Source organism: Syzygium oleosum, unplaced genomic scaffold, assembly GCF_021117445.2.
Source record: "Syzygium oleosum isolate NSW1041296 unplaced genomic scaffold, Sole_v2.1 Sole_v2.10, whole genome shotgun sequence".
In the NCBI taxonomy this organism is placed as follows: domain Eukaryota; kingdom Viridiplantae; phylum Streptophyta; class Magnoliopsida; order Myrtales; family Myrtaceae; genus Syzygium; species Syzygium oleosum.
The window spans coordinates 3,553,280-3,569,627 of NW_026607494.1; the positions used below are offsets into that span (position 1 = coordinate 3,553,280).

The 16,348-nt window shown below is 46.2% G+C and overlaps 1 long non-coding RNA gene across 1 annotated transcript; it reads right to left on the minus strand.

The window, feature by feature from the left end:
• Positions 1–9,777: 9,777 nt before the first annotated feature.
• Positions 9,778–12,041, minus strand: LOC130139135 (uncharacterized). Its single transcript, XR_008817358.1, has 2 exons — positions 11,869–12,041; positions 9,778–10,088 (listed from the first exon to the last, which is right to left on the minus strand). It is a non-coding gene; the product is annotated as an uncharacterized LOC130139135 (long non-coding RNA).
• Positions 12,042–16,348: the final 4,307 nt, after the last annotated feature.

Sequence of the window (16,348 nt, forward strand, 5' to 3'; positions counted from 1 at the left end):
ACTCACCTTGGTTAATCCCAAAATTAAATCAAATTTTCGGAATTAATCAAAAATGGCCTAGGGGCATTTTCGTAATTTTCCGATCCCGAACCGAAATTCCAATTTTCGCACATACGCGTTCCATATATGCGTGGCCAACATAATATGGCGTCGGAATCGCGAAATTCATCGCGCAAGCCCTCGAAAATCCACGTCAAAGTTTCGGAAATAAAATAATATTATTTTTCCAATTTTTGTCGAAATTCCAGTTTTTGTCTAAAACGACTCCTGGTATGCGTGGCCACTCCAAAATGGCATTGGCCTCGAAAAATAATCTCATTTGGCCTCGAAAAGCAACGCTGGCGTCCCGAGGGGTAAAATCGTAATTTTTTCACCCCCGGACCGAAATTCCAATTTTTACTCATACTAACTCTAAACGTGTGTGGCCAGTGTAATATAACGTCAGATTCTAAAAAATAGTCTCTTAAGCCTTCGAACATCGATATCGAAATCCGGGCCCAATTCCGTGAACAAAACTCGCTAAACTTTCAAATTTCAGGGTCTCTCACTAACGGGCGGCTGTTTAGAGGTTACGCGTATCGACCTAGGGCTATTCGTATCGTGATGATCTCGATCATTGAGAGAATGAGAAATTATCATTAGTTCCCGAGGTCACAATCATTAGGTTCAAGTTCCGGACTGGTTGACCACGTGCACTTTTGGTCTTGCAGAATCACCTGCGTCCCAATCGTACATCGTTGGCCTTGGCCAAACCCAATCCATTACTCTTTCCTAAGATCGGCCCACGTTGGCCCAAAATATTTCCTCAACGTCTCTCGTGATCGGTATCCCTTTCGCGATAGGGTCCCCGGTCCACGTACCATTTTCTAGTTAGCCATACCCTATTGGTTAGTATCCCGAGAGTGATCAGCTCTGGGTGAGACTTACTAAAATGAAATGCGAAATAATATCAGTTTCATTGATCCCGGAAATTACATCGAAATTCGGGCTGTTACAATCTTCCCCCCTTACAAAAATTTCGTCATCGAAATTTGCAATCTATCGTTATCTACTCAAACAACTGGGGGTATTGACGTCTCATCGCTTCTTCACTTTCCCACGTGGCACCTTCTGTTCCGTGGTGCTCCCAGACAACTTTGACCATCGGGATCGTTTTGTTCCTCAGCACCCGTTCTTTTCTATCCTCGATCCTGACTGGTCTTTCCACGTACGACACTCTATCGTCCACTTCTATCTCCTCGTACCGCAAGACATGAGTCGGGTCTGGTTCATACTTTCTTAACATCGACACGTGGAAAATATTGTGTACTTGGGACAAATTGGGCGGCAAGACAAGTCGATAGGCCATCTCCCCAATCTTTTCCAAAATCTCAAATGGCCCGACATACCTAGGACTCAGTTTTCCCTTCTTGCCGAATCTAGATAGTCCCTTCATAGGCGACACCTTAAGGAATACGTGATCTCCAACCTGAAACTCCAAGGGTCGTCGTCTTCTGTCGGCATAACTTTTCTGACGACTCTGCGCTGTCCTGAGTCTGTCTCGAATAACCTCAACTGCCTTAACGGTTTGTTGGATCAATTCTGGACCCGTGATACTCTGTTCACCCACTTCATCCCAACATACTGGCGTCCTACACGCCCTACCATATAAGGCTTCAAACGGTGCCATCTGAATGCTCTGCTGATAGCTATTGTTATAGGCAAACTCCACCAAGTGTAACTGTTCCTCCCATTTGCCTTGGAAATCTATCACACAAGCTCTCAGCATATCCTCCAGGGTTTGAATGGTCCTTTCAGACTGGCCATCGGTCTGTGGATGGTATGCCGTGCTGAATTGTAACTTCGTTCCTAAGGCCGCTTGTAAACTTTTCCAGAAGTTCGCTGTAAATCTCGGGTCACGATCCGAAGTAATCGTCACCGGTATCCCATGCAACCTCACGATCTGTCTCACATACAAGTCTGCATATCTTTCCAACTCAAAGTCCTTTCGCACAGCCAGAAAGTGCGCTGATTTAGTTAGTCTATCTACTATTACCCAGATTGAATCGTTCCTCTCTGGCTTCTCGGCAGTCCGATCACGAAATCCATCGTAACATGTTCCCATTTCCACTCTGGGATTTCTAACGGTCTCAATAGTCCTCCAGGCTTACAATGCTGTGCCTTCATTTGTTGGCACGTCAAACACTTAGCTACGTGCCTGGCCACATCCACCTTCATTCCATTCCACCAGTAGTGTTGTCTTAAATTCTGATACATCTTTGTACTTCCCGGGTGGATACTGTAATTGCTCCTATGAGCTTCCAACAAGATTTCTTCCTTTAGCTTTACATCATCTGGTACACAGAGTCGCCCTCTAAACTTCAGAACTCCATCCTCGAACACTTGAAAGTTCGGTTTCCTCTTAGCTGCATCCATCTCCATAATCTTTTGGATTTCTAGGTCCGTAGACTGTAGTTCCTTAATCTTGATCTGAATCTCTGGCTCAATCCTTAAGGCGGCTAGTAAATTCGATACGTGACTCATCTCCAACTTAAACTCTGAATCCCTGAGCCTTTCCAATAAGGTCCATTCCTTGACCATTAGATGCGCCAAACTAGACTTTCGACTCAGAGCATCTGCCACTCGATTGGCTTTCCCAGGATGATACAGGATGTCGCAATCATAATCCTTTAGAAGCTCCATCCATCGGCGCTGCCTCATGTTCAACTCTTTCTGCGAAAATAGGTACTTGAGGCTTTGATGATCCGTATAAATCTGGAACTTCTCTCCACATAAGTAGTGCCTCCAGATCTTAAGTGCAAACACTATAGCAGCTAATTCCAAGTCATGCGTCGGGTAATTCATCTCGTGTGGTCTCAACTGACGCGACGCATATGTTACCACTTTTCCATGCTGCATCAGCATACAGCCCAATCCTCTTAGCGAAGCATCGCTATAAATCTCAAATCCTCCTAGGCCCGACGGAATGGTCAATATAGGAGCAGTTGTCAACCCGTGTTTCAGTTCCTAAAAGCTCCTTTCACACTTGTCATCCCACTCAAACCTCACCTCCTTCTTAAGCAGCCTTGTCATTAGCATGGCTATTGATGAAAATCCTTCTATGAATTGCCTGTAATAGCCAGCCAATCCTAGAAAACTTCGGATTTCGGTTACTGATGTCGGTATAGGTCACTTGGTAACTGCTTCAATCTTAGCTGGATCCATAGAAATCCCACCCCCAGAAACGATATGTCCAAGAAATCCTACTCTGCTGAGCCAAAACTCACACTTGCTGAACTTGGCATACAATGCATGCTCTCTTAAAGTCCGTAGCACTTTAGTCAAGTGTATCTCATGTTCCTCAAGGCTCTTGGAGTACACTAGTATATCGTCAATGAAAACTATCACAAACTGATCCAGGAATTCCTTGAACACACGATTCATCAAATCCATGAAAGCTGCTGGGGCATTCGTTAATCCAAAGGGCATAACCGTAAATTCATAATGCCCATACCGAGTCCTGAAAGCAGTCTTGGGAATGTCCTCATTTCTGATCCTTAGCTGATGGTACCCGGTCCTCAAATCTATCTTGGAAAACACTGAGGCTCCTTGCAACTGATCAAACAGGTCATCAATCCTCGGCAGTGGGTACTTATTCTTCACTGTCACTTGATTCAACTGCCGATAATCTATACACAATCTCAAAGTTCCATCTTTCTTCTTGACAAACAGGACTAGCGCTCCCCATGGGGACGCACTAGGGCGAATAAAACCTCTATCCAGTAATTCCTGTATCTAAACCTTCAACTCCTTCAGTTCTAATAAGGACATCCTATATGACGCTTTTGAAATCGGCTCTGTTCCTAGCGCCAATTCAATCACAAACTCTACCTCTCGCTCAGGCGGTAAACCCGGCAATTCCTCAGGAAATACATCGGGAAAATTGCTTACTACGGGTATATCTTCCAACTTAGGTTCAACAACTGTTGGATCCACAACATTCACCAAATATCCTTCACACCCCTCGTCCAACAGCTTACTTACCTCGGGCGAGGAAATCCAAGGGATTGAGGTTCCTCCTCGATTTCCCTGAAATACAAAACTAGGGCGTCCATCCGGATTAAATTGGATCGTCCTATCGCTGCAATCCACTATAGCTTTCTGTCGGACTAACCAGTCCATTCCAATAATCACATCAAAATCGAACATGGCTATTACTGCCAAGTCGATACTCTCTTCTTTACCTCCAATAATTATCTTACAGTTAGGACATCCAAAAGAAACTAGCAACCTATCATTCACAGGTGTCGACACGCAAAGCACATGCTCAAGCAGCACTGGTTTCATACCAACCAACTCAATAAATTGCTCTGAAACGAATGAATGGATTGCCCCCGGATCAAACAATGCATACGCGGCATGATCACACAAAGAAATCGTACCTGTGACCACGCCCGGCGCATTCTCAGCTTCCTTGCGTGCCATTGCATAAATCCTTCCTTGAGCTGGCGGTCGTCCCTGATTAGCCGGTGGGGGAGGTCCGGCTTGATTTCCAGCTCGTGGTGGCGGTACTCTGGACGGTCCTGATGGCTGCATTTGCGGGCAATCGTGGATCTGATGTCCCATATTCCCGCACTTAAAACACGCCCCATATCTACCCAACTGGGGACTCGGTTTCCCGATATTCCGCCTGGCTGGCGGGACGAATCGCCTATTTCCAGTCATAGGCCTCTTTCCCAAATGGCGATTATCTCGATTTTGAGCAAACCGCGATCCTGAAGCGGCTGCCCTTTCCTGCTGATCTCGTTCCATGATCTGAGCCCGTCTGAACATCTCCCCATAGTCCTTGATATCATGAGATAAAATCAAACTTCGAAGGTCCGGTTTCAGTCCATCCCGGAATCTTCGCGCTCTATCTCTCGGGTTCTCCACCATAGTTGGGGCAAACTTAGCTAATCTCGCGAACTCGGCCTCATACTGATCAACGGTCATTTGTCCCTGGCGCAAGCGCATAAATTCCATCAACTTCTTCTCTTGCGCATTTTCCGAGAAATACTTTTCATAAAAGTTTTCCACAAACACAGCCCAAGTCGGGGCCGTTCCTACAGGAAACACTCTACCTTCCACGGCATTCCACCAGTCATTGGCACCGTCCTATAACTGATAAGCTGCTAGCGTCACTTTCTCTTCATCGGTGCACCCCAGAACTTTAAAAGTTTTCTCCAATTCCTCAATCCATCTTGGCGCAGCCTCGGGGTCACCACGACCATGAAATTTGGGCGGCTTTAATTTCATAAACTGTTCTACTAACTGGGACATTTGTCGAACCCCCGCTGGCTGACCCTGTCCCAAATTGGCTTGATTCTCATTCACAGCAGCGGCGGCTGCAGTCTCAGCGGCTTGGGCTGCCACATTATCTCGCCCTTGAGCCTGCCTATCTAGCACGTTCCCAATCCTTTCTAATACTCGTAGAACCCCTTCCATACGTGGATCTTCCACCGGTCTAACATCAACTTGGGGGTCTACTACAGCTCCCACATTAACTCCCAGATTATCTACTGCTTCTACTCGAGCACGACCTCTACCTCGGATTCCTCTTCCTACACCCCTTCTGGGAATTCTTCCTATACCTCTCCCCTCGCTACTCATCTTGGTCACTCGGTTCTACGACTACCTGCTATAATTCCACAAAGGAATTAAAGACTTAAACGAATCTATCCCAGTCTAAGTCCTAGGCAGGTATTAAACAACAATCAAGCAGTCAGCATGCGGCTTAATAAAAACTAGCCAACTCAGCACCCAAGGGACTCACATACTCACCTCAGGTCCTGCCACATCTGCACTTACGGGCCACACAATCGCAATTAAAAAACAATCACAAGCTGTCAGGAGATGCATGTAGCACACGAGGTCACCCTACTGGCTACCCAGGGTCTCATCGCTCCTTATTACTCCAAACCTCGACCAAAGGAATCGAGCTGACCTTGCTCTGATACCAATTCAAACGGGGATGTCACGTCCCGTACCCCACGAAGCTTGAGCATCCCACCTTCGATCGATAAATTGCGACGTCCCAGGAAGAGTCGTCGACCCACGCCCATACAGAGATCAAGTACAAGCAGAAGTATAAAATAAACAAACCCAGACAATTACAATTAAGCCAAGGATAGCCATCCAATAAACAAGATTCAACGCAGAAAATATGTACATACTTATATTACTATTTTAAAATTCTTTTTACAGTGTTCACGACAACCAAAAAGGAAACACCAACAGCTGGGAATAACCCAAACAGCCACTTCTCCGTTCTGCTCCATCCCCACCGGGGTACATGCTCGACGACTGCTGGATAAAAGGCGATATTCCCAAAAAGAGGTGGTGACCTTGACATCCAACTGCTGGGGGTCTGAAAATGTTTCGGTTTACACAACCGTGAGACGAATCTCAGTGAGTTTAACCCCTAAACCTAGGCTAGGCTAGCATGCAATCTCCTGACTGGAAACAAACATTTAAAATCATAACACAACCATAATCATACAATTCTCTGACCCTGCAGGTTAGACAGATCAATATATAACAATCATGGCACATACGTGGCACACACAGTCACACGTACGCCAAACACATGCTCATGCATCGAGTCTCACACACTCGCATGCTATTCAATGCATGTTTATGCATGCAAATGTCATGCACATTTCTTTGGCCCACTGGCCCACACTGGCACACTTGCCCAATTAATTATTATTACGACTCGAGTCATCAATTTTTCATGGCCCGGTGCGTCTAGCCTGCTTCAAAGTGCATGAGGCGCAAAGAACCGATCCGGCCCGGTGTCTCTAGCCTGCTTCAAAGTGCATGAGGCGCAACACTGTTCATTCTCCTTGCGAACCGAGCCTCGCTTCAAAGTGCATGAGGATGGTCGCCCTTCCGGACGTACCGGGCATCGTCCCGCTTCAAAGTGCATGAGGACGGTATCGACCCGAAGGTCCTTAGGTGATCACACGCTCATTCTTATCTGAACCCAGCGTATAACGCTTCAGGATATTTTAAGTGATCACATGCTCATGGCAGACACGCATTCTCGCAATATTTCATCACATGCCTCACTCTTGGCATACACAATGTGTGTCCATATTATGCAATGCAATGCACCACGAGGACCAACATAATTCGGACACCCAATGTCACAACACGTGCTTAATTGGCACAATTAATAACGTGTGACCTAACGTGCGATTCACAAATCAGCAATTCATTGTAACCAACCAATGGCCAATCACACTCCACAAAATCAGCCACACAACATACGACATAGCAGTACGAAATCAACCACAATTAAGCACAATTGACGTACAATCAGTCAACCCGGGCATACCCGGCAATTTCACCGACGAACTCCTAAATTGGTCATTAAACCCCATTATCCTCCCCAACGATTCTCATTAATCCACTAAATTTTCCCGATAATAAATTCTACTAATCGGTCCTCAACCCAGTCTCAAATACACACTGCTATTATCTAAGCCAGTCAAAAATGCACCGATAATACCTAAACCAGTCCAGGAAAAACGCACTATCAGTCCTAATCCGGGTTTAGGAATTTTACTCACCAAAACAAGGGTCACGATGACGGGGAACAGCGGTCAATCACTAATGAACAGTGAAACCGGCGGCGGAATTCCCGGCGGACGGCGGCGCGGTGTACGGACGGGTGAACAGTATCCCCCCGGACGGCGTGAACAGTACCACCCCCGTACGGACACTTGTGCGGACGGCTGGGAACGGTGGCCGGCGAGGCGCCGGTCACGGCGGCGACGGGCCGTACGATCTGGATGAACAGTGACCGTACGGGGACGCGTACAGTCACCGTACGGTCACTGTACGGACGGGGCTGAACGGCGACGTATGGACGTCTTTGGAGGCCTGGGTGTCGACGAAGCAGCGATCGGAGCTCCGCGAAGCTCCGGCGTCTTGTTTGTAAAACGGAAAAATGAGAAAAGAGGGAAAAAGGAGAGAGAGAGAGCTGTTTTTGGACTGAAACCGGGGCTGATGGTGGCTGCTCTTGGGTGAAACTAGCTGCTAGTGGTGCTGGCTCGGTGGGGATAGCTCACATTTGATGCTTGTTCGGCGTGAACAGTACCGGGATGTCTGAAAGCGGGGGGTGCGAGAAATGGAAAACGGGAAAAGAGAGATACGGTGAAGGAAAGAGGGGGAATGGCTTGGGCTGAACAGAAAATGGACGAGAGAGAGAGGAAATGTCTGGTCAAATGAGTCAAAGATGGATTAGTGGAAGACATGTGTCAATATCTAAGCCCATTGGACAATTTTACCCTTGATCCAATGGACTAGATTTGATCAAATCCAATAATTTAGGGGTAAAATGGTCTTTTGTCCCTAACCATGGTTGACCAGACCTGGTTTAACCTTAACTCACCTTGGTTAATCCCAAAATTAAATCAAATTTTCGGAATTAATCAAAAATGGCCTAGGGGCATTTTCGTAATTTTCCGATCCCGAACCGAAATTCCAATTTTCACACATACGCATTCCATATATGCGTGGCCAACATAATATGGCGTCGGAATCGCGAAATTCATCGCGCAAGCCCTCGAAAATCCACGTCAAAGTTTCGGGAATAAAATAATATTATTTTTTCAATTTTTGTCGAAATTCCAGTTTTTGTCCAAAACGACTCCTGGTATGCGTGGCCACTCCAAAATGGCATTGGCCTCGAAAAATAATCTCATTTGGCCTCGAAAAGCAACGCTGGCGTCCCGAGGGGTAAAATCGTAATTTTTTCACCCCCGGACCGAAATTCCAATTTTTACTCATACTAACTCCAAACGTGTGTGGCCAGCGTAATATAACGCCAGATTCCCAAAAATAGTCTCTTAAGCCTTCGAACATCGATATCGAAATCCGGGCCCAATTCCGTGAACAAAACTCGCTAACCTTTCAAATTTCAGGGTCTCTCACTAACGGGCGGCTGTTTAGAGGTTACGCGTATCGACCTAGGGCTATTCGTATCGTGATGGTCTCGATCATTGAGAGAATGAGAAATTATCATTAGTTCCCGAGGTCACAATCATTAGGTTCAAGTTCCGGACTGGTTGACCACGTGCACTTTTGGTCTTGCAGAATCACCTGCGTCCCAATCGTACATCGTTGGCCTTGGCCAAACCCAATCCATTACTCTTTCCTAAGATCGGCCCACGTTGGCCCAAAATATTTCCTCAACGTCTCTCGTGATCGGTATCCCTTTCGCGATAGGGTCCCCGGTCCACGTACCATCTTCTAGTTAGCCATACCCTATTGGTTAGTATCCCGAGAGTGATCAGCTCTGGGTGAGACTTACTAAAATGAAATGCGAAATAATATCAGTTTCATTGATCCCGGAAATTACATTGAAATTCGGGCTGTTACAACTGGGCACCAAAAGCAGCTCCTCGGACTTCCAAAAAGAAAAGGCGCACTTCCCGGGTTTAGGGCCGGGGGTCTGAAAGTGGCGGTTATACAACCGTGAGACGAATCTCAATAAGTGTACAACCCCAAACCCCACGTAGGCACTCACGTACCGCCAGACGAAAACACACATAACACACAATGATCGGCCAAACTAACAATCACATGCGATGTCACGCCCCGAACCTCCGTCGGGCCCGCGACATCCCGCCTCCGGTCGAACAGAGTGCGACGTCCCAAGAATAACGTCGCCGACCCAACGATCCATCAGAGTTAACTCGCGGCAGAAGCAATCAAAAATCCCGGACATTAAAATTGGAGAACACCAGGAAGGAACAAATCGTCAAACCACCAAGCATATATTACACTTCCAAATATTTACATCATCCGTCAATACAAACCACAAAATAATTTATAAGCACACCGAACTATAAACTCCAAACCACCAAAATATCAAGATCAGCTCTCTAGGTCAGCACTATCCAAAAATGGGGCGCATCCTCCTCCCAGAACTATCCCATACGCCCTCTCGAAGGCGTCCACTCTGACTCACTGTCCTCGGCATCACCACCTAAATCCTCCGCAGCTGTCTGCTCACCTGACAACTCCGAGTCGTCCTCAATCTCGACATTCAGGCAGGGGCTCTGAAATGGTTTGGTTGAAACAACCATGAGATCACATCTCAATAAGTCACAACCTAAGCCCCACCTAGGCTATCACGTAATTCCAAACACATCCAAATGCGCAACCAAACAACCACACAACCAGCAATCAAACATTCACACATACCTGGACTCTCTGCATGCGCACCATGCACGTTAGCCCACAATCCCAACATACAATTCTTGCACACATGCCATCACACACTTTCCACATATCAATACACGCGCCAATCATACCACAGCAATACATCACAGCCGCGTGCGTGCCTCGATTATAAAGCAAAACCTACTTGGGCACGTCCCATACCATGCCTAGCAGATTTTACCCCATAATCGCGCACTGCATCACGCGATACAAACACACTCGCACACTAACTCACACCATGCATCACTTTCACAATCCTCACATGTCAAGCCAAATCCCGCTCGTTCTCAACTCTTTCCACCACTACCGCGCCCGCGTAAAACGCATCAGGCCAACGGTCTTCTGACCTCGTCAGGCATCGACACCCCGTCGGGCCGGACATCGTCACCTCGTCAGGGACGGCATCGTCCCGCGTAAACGAACACGCCTCAGGACGGACCTTACCCCGCGTAAACGAACACGCCTCAGGGTATCACTTTTCCCATCAATCCTACATTCCCATACCTTCATTCCACACTCTCCACATGTACCACACGACCACACATACACACGGTCACACACAAATTCACATCTCGCACACATTTTTCACAATTACCCATCCTCATCACGCGAACACCACACAAACACCTAAGCTTAGCACGCGAACTCAATGCGCAATCATGCCACCACACCTCACAGCCACACAATCACACATACGAGCTCATTCAAGCATCAAACTACCCATCAAAATGCCACTGTAACACTGAATAATTCTCGAGAGAGAGAAAAATCGAGAATATGTAAAAATCAGGTCCAAACTGGGCAGTTGCGCAGTGACAGAAATCCATTTGAAATAAATAGTAAACCAGCTCCAAAAATTCAAAATTTTGGATATGTCATAAAAAACATCTTGATCAACATTTCTCATGAAGAACACGAAATCCGGTTCAATCTGCAACCATGCCTTTTTGTCCCTCGAAGTCAGACCAAAATCAGTTCGCTCAAACAGACGGTTTTGTCCTCAAAATACATTTATTTCAACACCCAAATCACCTTGAAAAGATTTGAAATTTTTATATGTTATATCCACGAATGTTCCCAACAACTTTTGTAGGAAGTATTTTGAAAATAGGCCTGAAAAAATTTATAAAAATTCGAACAGATCCGAAGGTCGGGTGAACAGTAAATCGGGCAGTTTTATTTCGGTCCAAAGATGGACTTCCGAATGGAATCAAATGATTTCCAAAAATTCCCAAATTAAAATATGTCATACTTAAAGATGTTGGGAGCAACTTTGATGAAGAAAATTTCGTCAAATTCGGCCCCCAAAATTCTCTACAAAAATAGCAAACCGGGCAGGTACAATAACCGTGAATCCGTGATTCACCCCGAACCTCCCCGAACCTCACGGATTCAAACCCGAACCGATTCCTACCGAATTCCAACCGCCTAAACTCATTTCCCGACGTCTAATCCAACCCGCAACACCTGCTAACAGTCACGATCAGCCATCAACAGCCACGATCAGCCACCAAAAACCATTATCGATACCTTAATCACCCTCTAAATCCTCTAAACCATACCCGAACGAGTCCGAAAATACCCGACGTCCTAAATAGGGATTAGATCGCGACTTACCCGAACTCTAGACTAACTCGGCTAGAGTGGCAAGGGGGAACGGCTGGCCGGCGGCGATCGGCGGTGGCGGCTTGCTCCGGCGATGCTCCGGCAATGATCGGCGGTCCAAGGCCGAGAGAGAGATAAGAGGATTTTTGGTGAGGGAGAGAGGGAGAGAATTCTCTGTTGGAGGGGCTGCCGTGAGAAGAGAAGGAATGAGGAGAGAGAGAGGAGAGAAACAATTAAATATTTGGTCCAAGGTTTGACCAAATTTTTTCTTAATTCCAATTTTGCCCCTAAAACACTTGGTCTACATTCTTCCAAACCAAAATATCTAAGGGCGTTTTTGTCCAATATTTTGGGGCTGATATTTATCCACATTTAATCCCCAAATTCAATTTCCAAAATCCCCAAAATTCGGAATACCCAAAAATAGGCCTAGGGGCAAAATCGTAATTTTTCGGTCCCGGGGCGAAATTCCAATTTTCGCACATACGTGTTCCATATGTGCGTGGCCAACATAATATAGCGTCAGAATCGCGAAATTCACTTTCTAAGTCCTCGAAAATCGACTGAGAAGTTCCGGGAATAAAATAATATTATTTTTCCAATTTTTGTCGAAATTCCAATTTTTGTCCAAAACGACTCCTAGTATGCGTGGCCACCCAAAAATGGCGTCGGCCTCGAAAAATAACCTCAAACGCCCTCAAAATCCAACACCGGCACCCACAGGGGCAAAATCGTAATTTTTTCACCCCCAGACCGAAATTTCAATTTTTACACGTACTAACTCCAAACATGTGTGGCCAGCGTAATATGACGTCAGATTCCCAAAAATAGTCTCTTAACCCTTCGAAAATCGACATCGAAATTCGGGGCCCAATTTCGTGATTAAAACTCGCTCGGTTTCAAGTTTTAGGGTCTCTCACTAACGGGCGGCTGTTTAGAACATACGCATATCGACCTAGGGTTATCCGAGTCACGGTGGTCTCGATCATTAAGAGAATGAGAAATTATCACTAGTCCCAGAGGTTACGATCGTTCGATTCAAGTTCAGGACTGATTTGCCACGTGTACTCTCAGTCATGCAGAATCACCTGCGATCTGATTGCACAACGTTGGCCTTGGCCAAACCACATCCATCACTTTTTCCTAAGATCGGCCCACGTTGGCTCAAAACAATCTCTTATCATTTCTCATGATCGGTGTCCAATTCACGATCGGGTCCCTGGTCCACGTACCATTTTCTAGTTAGCCATATCCTGTTGGTTAGTATCCCGAGAGTGATCAGCTCTGGGTGAGACTTACTAAAATGAAATGCGAAATAATATCAATTTTATTGATCCCGGAATTACGTAGAAATTCAGGCTGTTACATGCGACCCTACCTGGAATCCATCACGCATGTTCCTGCACGTTAGACAATAACACAGCCAACACATCACAGCAAGGAATCACAGACGCGCGCGTGCCTTAATTATAAGACAGAAACCACTTGGGCACGTCCCATACCGTGCCTAGCAGTTTCTACCCCATAATTAAGCATCACATCACGCGATACAAACACACTCGCACACTAACTCACACCATGCGTCACTTTCTCAATCCTCGCACCTCAAGCCAATTTCCGCTCATTCTCAACTCTTCCACCACTACCGCGCCCGCGTAAAACGCATCAGGCCAACGGTCTTCTGACCTCGTCAGGCATCGTCACCCCGTCGGGCCGGGCATCGTCACCTCGTCAGGGACGGCATCGTCCCGCGTAAACGTACACGCCTCAGGACGGAATCCTACACATACTTTCCTTCTACCGCGCCCGCGTAAAACGCATCAGGCCAACGGTCTTCTGACCACGTCAGGCATCGACACCTCGTCAGGCCGGGCATCGTCACCTCGTCAGGGACGGCATCGTCCCACGTAAACGTACACGCCTCAGGACGGATCCACTTTTCTAACCAATCCTACATTTCCGTACCCTCGTTCCACTCAAACCACACTTCCACACAGCCAACAACCGCACGGCCCAAACACAATTTCACTTTTCACGCACATTTCACAATTCACATACACTTCGCAAATATACAGTCTCACCATACAAGCACACCACACAATCATACATATATAACACGCGATCCCAAAGCACAATCACACATTCTTGGCACGCGAACATATTGCGCAATCGCACTGCCACACCATCACACCTCACAGCCACACACGTGACATATACGACCACACGTACACAACCCGAAACATAATCCCAAATCAGCCAAATAACCACAAATCGCAGAATCACGCACAAATTCCCATTCAAGGCACAATCCCAATAATTAATCGCACAAATTAATTCCACTCAAACCTCAACATCACAGCCCTAATCCAAGCTCCCTAAACCTCAAAATTCTTCGCCTAATCAGTCCGCAACCACCAAATAATCAGTCACTCAAATCAGTCCCGAACAGCCCCTAAAACAGTCACAAAATCGCCTAAACTGGGTCCAAACTGGGCAGTTGCGCAGTGACAGAAATCTATTTGAAATAAATAGTAAACCAACTCCAAAAATTATGAAATTTTAATATGTTGTACAAAACATCTCAATGAACATTTTCCGTGAAGAACTCAAAACCCATTTCTAACTGTAAACACCTCGTTTTAACACTCAAAGTCAGATGAAATCCGGTTCGCTCAGACAGCCCCTCAGGCCATCAAAATACAACTCATTCGGTACCCAAATAATTTTGGAAAATCTTGAAATTTTTATATGTTATAGCCACAAATGTCCCCAACAATTTCCTTGAAGGAAGTATTTTGAAAATAGGCCTGGAAAATTTATAAAAATTCGAACAGACCCGAAGGTCGGGTGAACAGTAAATCGAGCAGTTTTATTTCGGTCCAAAGATGGACTTCCGAATGGCATCAAATGATTTCCAAAAATTTCCAAATTAAAATATGTTATACTTCAAGATGTTGGGAACAATTTTCATAGGAACACTTCCTCAAATTCGGGCCACACAAGTCACAGTAAAAATAACAAAATCTGGCGACGCAGCAGCAGCCTAGCCGGAAATCAGTCAACACGCACCACCGAGCAAACTAGCCACTAAATTCACCCTAAACCGAGCCCTAAACCAGCCTAACAATACCCGAGGTCCTAGGCGACATTTGGGGAGGTCACTTACCTAAGAAAGGCGAGAAGAACCGGCTGGATGGGCGGCTGAAATGGGCGGAACGGCAGCAGTTGCAGCAGCCACGGTGATGATGGGAGGAACAAAGATGAAGAGAACGAGAGAGAGAGAGAGAGAGAGAGAGAGAGAGAGAGAGAGAGAGAGAGAGTGTGTGTGTGTGTGTGTGTGTATGTGTGTGTGTGTGTGTGTGTGTGTGTGTGTGTGTGTGTGTGTGTGTGATCGTGGAAGGGGGGGTTCTGGCCAAAAGAGGGAGGAGAGAGAGAGAGGTCAGCTGGTCAAAAAGGTCAACAAAGTGTGGGTGGAATCCAAGTGTCATTAATCCATAGCATTGGACACTTTTGCCCCTAATCCAATGGCCCAAATTTGATCCAATCCAATAATGTAGGGGTAAAATGGTCATTTGTCCTTAACCCAAGCTGACCAGACCTGGTTTAGCCTTAACCAGCCTTTGTTAAACCCCAAAAATTAATCAATTTTCGGAATTACTCAAAAATGGCCTAGGGGCATTTTCGTAATTTTTCGATCCTGAACCGAAATTCCAATTTTTGCACATACGTGTTTCATATGTGCGTAGCCAACATAATATGGCGTCAGAATCGCGAAATTAGCTTCTTAAGCCCCCGAAAATCGACTGCAAAGTTCCGGGAATAAAATAATATTATTTTTCACTTCCGAGCCAAAATTCCAATTTTCGTCCGAAACCACTCCAGATATGCGTGGCCACCCAAAAACGGCATCGGCCTCGAAAAATAACCTCAAACGGCCTCAGAATCCAACATCGGTGTCCACAGGGGCAAAATCGTAATTTTCCCGGTTCCGAACCGAAATCCATTTTTTTGCAGAAATGGTTGGCCCCAAGGTTGGCCAAGCCAAAAACGTCATCGGCCGTCCAAAATTTTCACTTTCAAAATTCTCGATTCCCGGGCCCGAATTCCAAGAAATGACTAAAATCGAGCAATCGCAACTTTAGCTTATCTCTAGCGAACGGGTGGCTCATTGGGATTACGCGCTCTCGACTCGTGACCGACACTAAGTCAAATCACGTTTAAGTTCACTCTACCCGGAACGACCTCGGTTGTCATATAATTGCGAGGGTCTGTCGCTAGTTTCCTTCGGACACGATCAATCAAATAGACCGGTCTCAGTTGGCTCAAAACATTCCCTCGTCAATCAATATGGTCGAAGATCGAACCAAGGTCGAGTTTTTTGGTCGTGCGAACTCAATCCCGTACTAGCCTTACCCCTAAGGTTAGCATCCCGTGAATGCGCATTTCCGGGTGAGATCTCACTATAAGTGCATTGGCCAAAATATTCATTTCT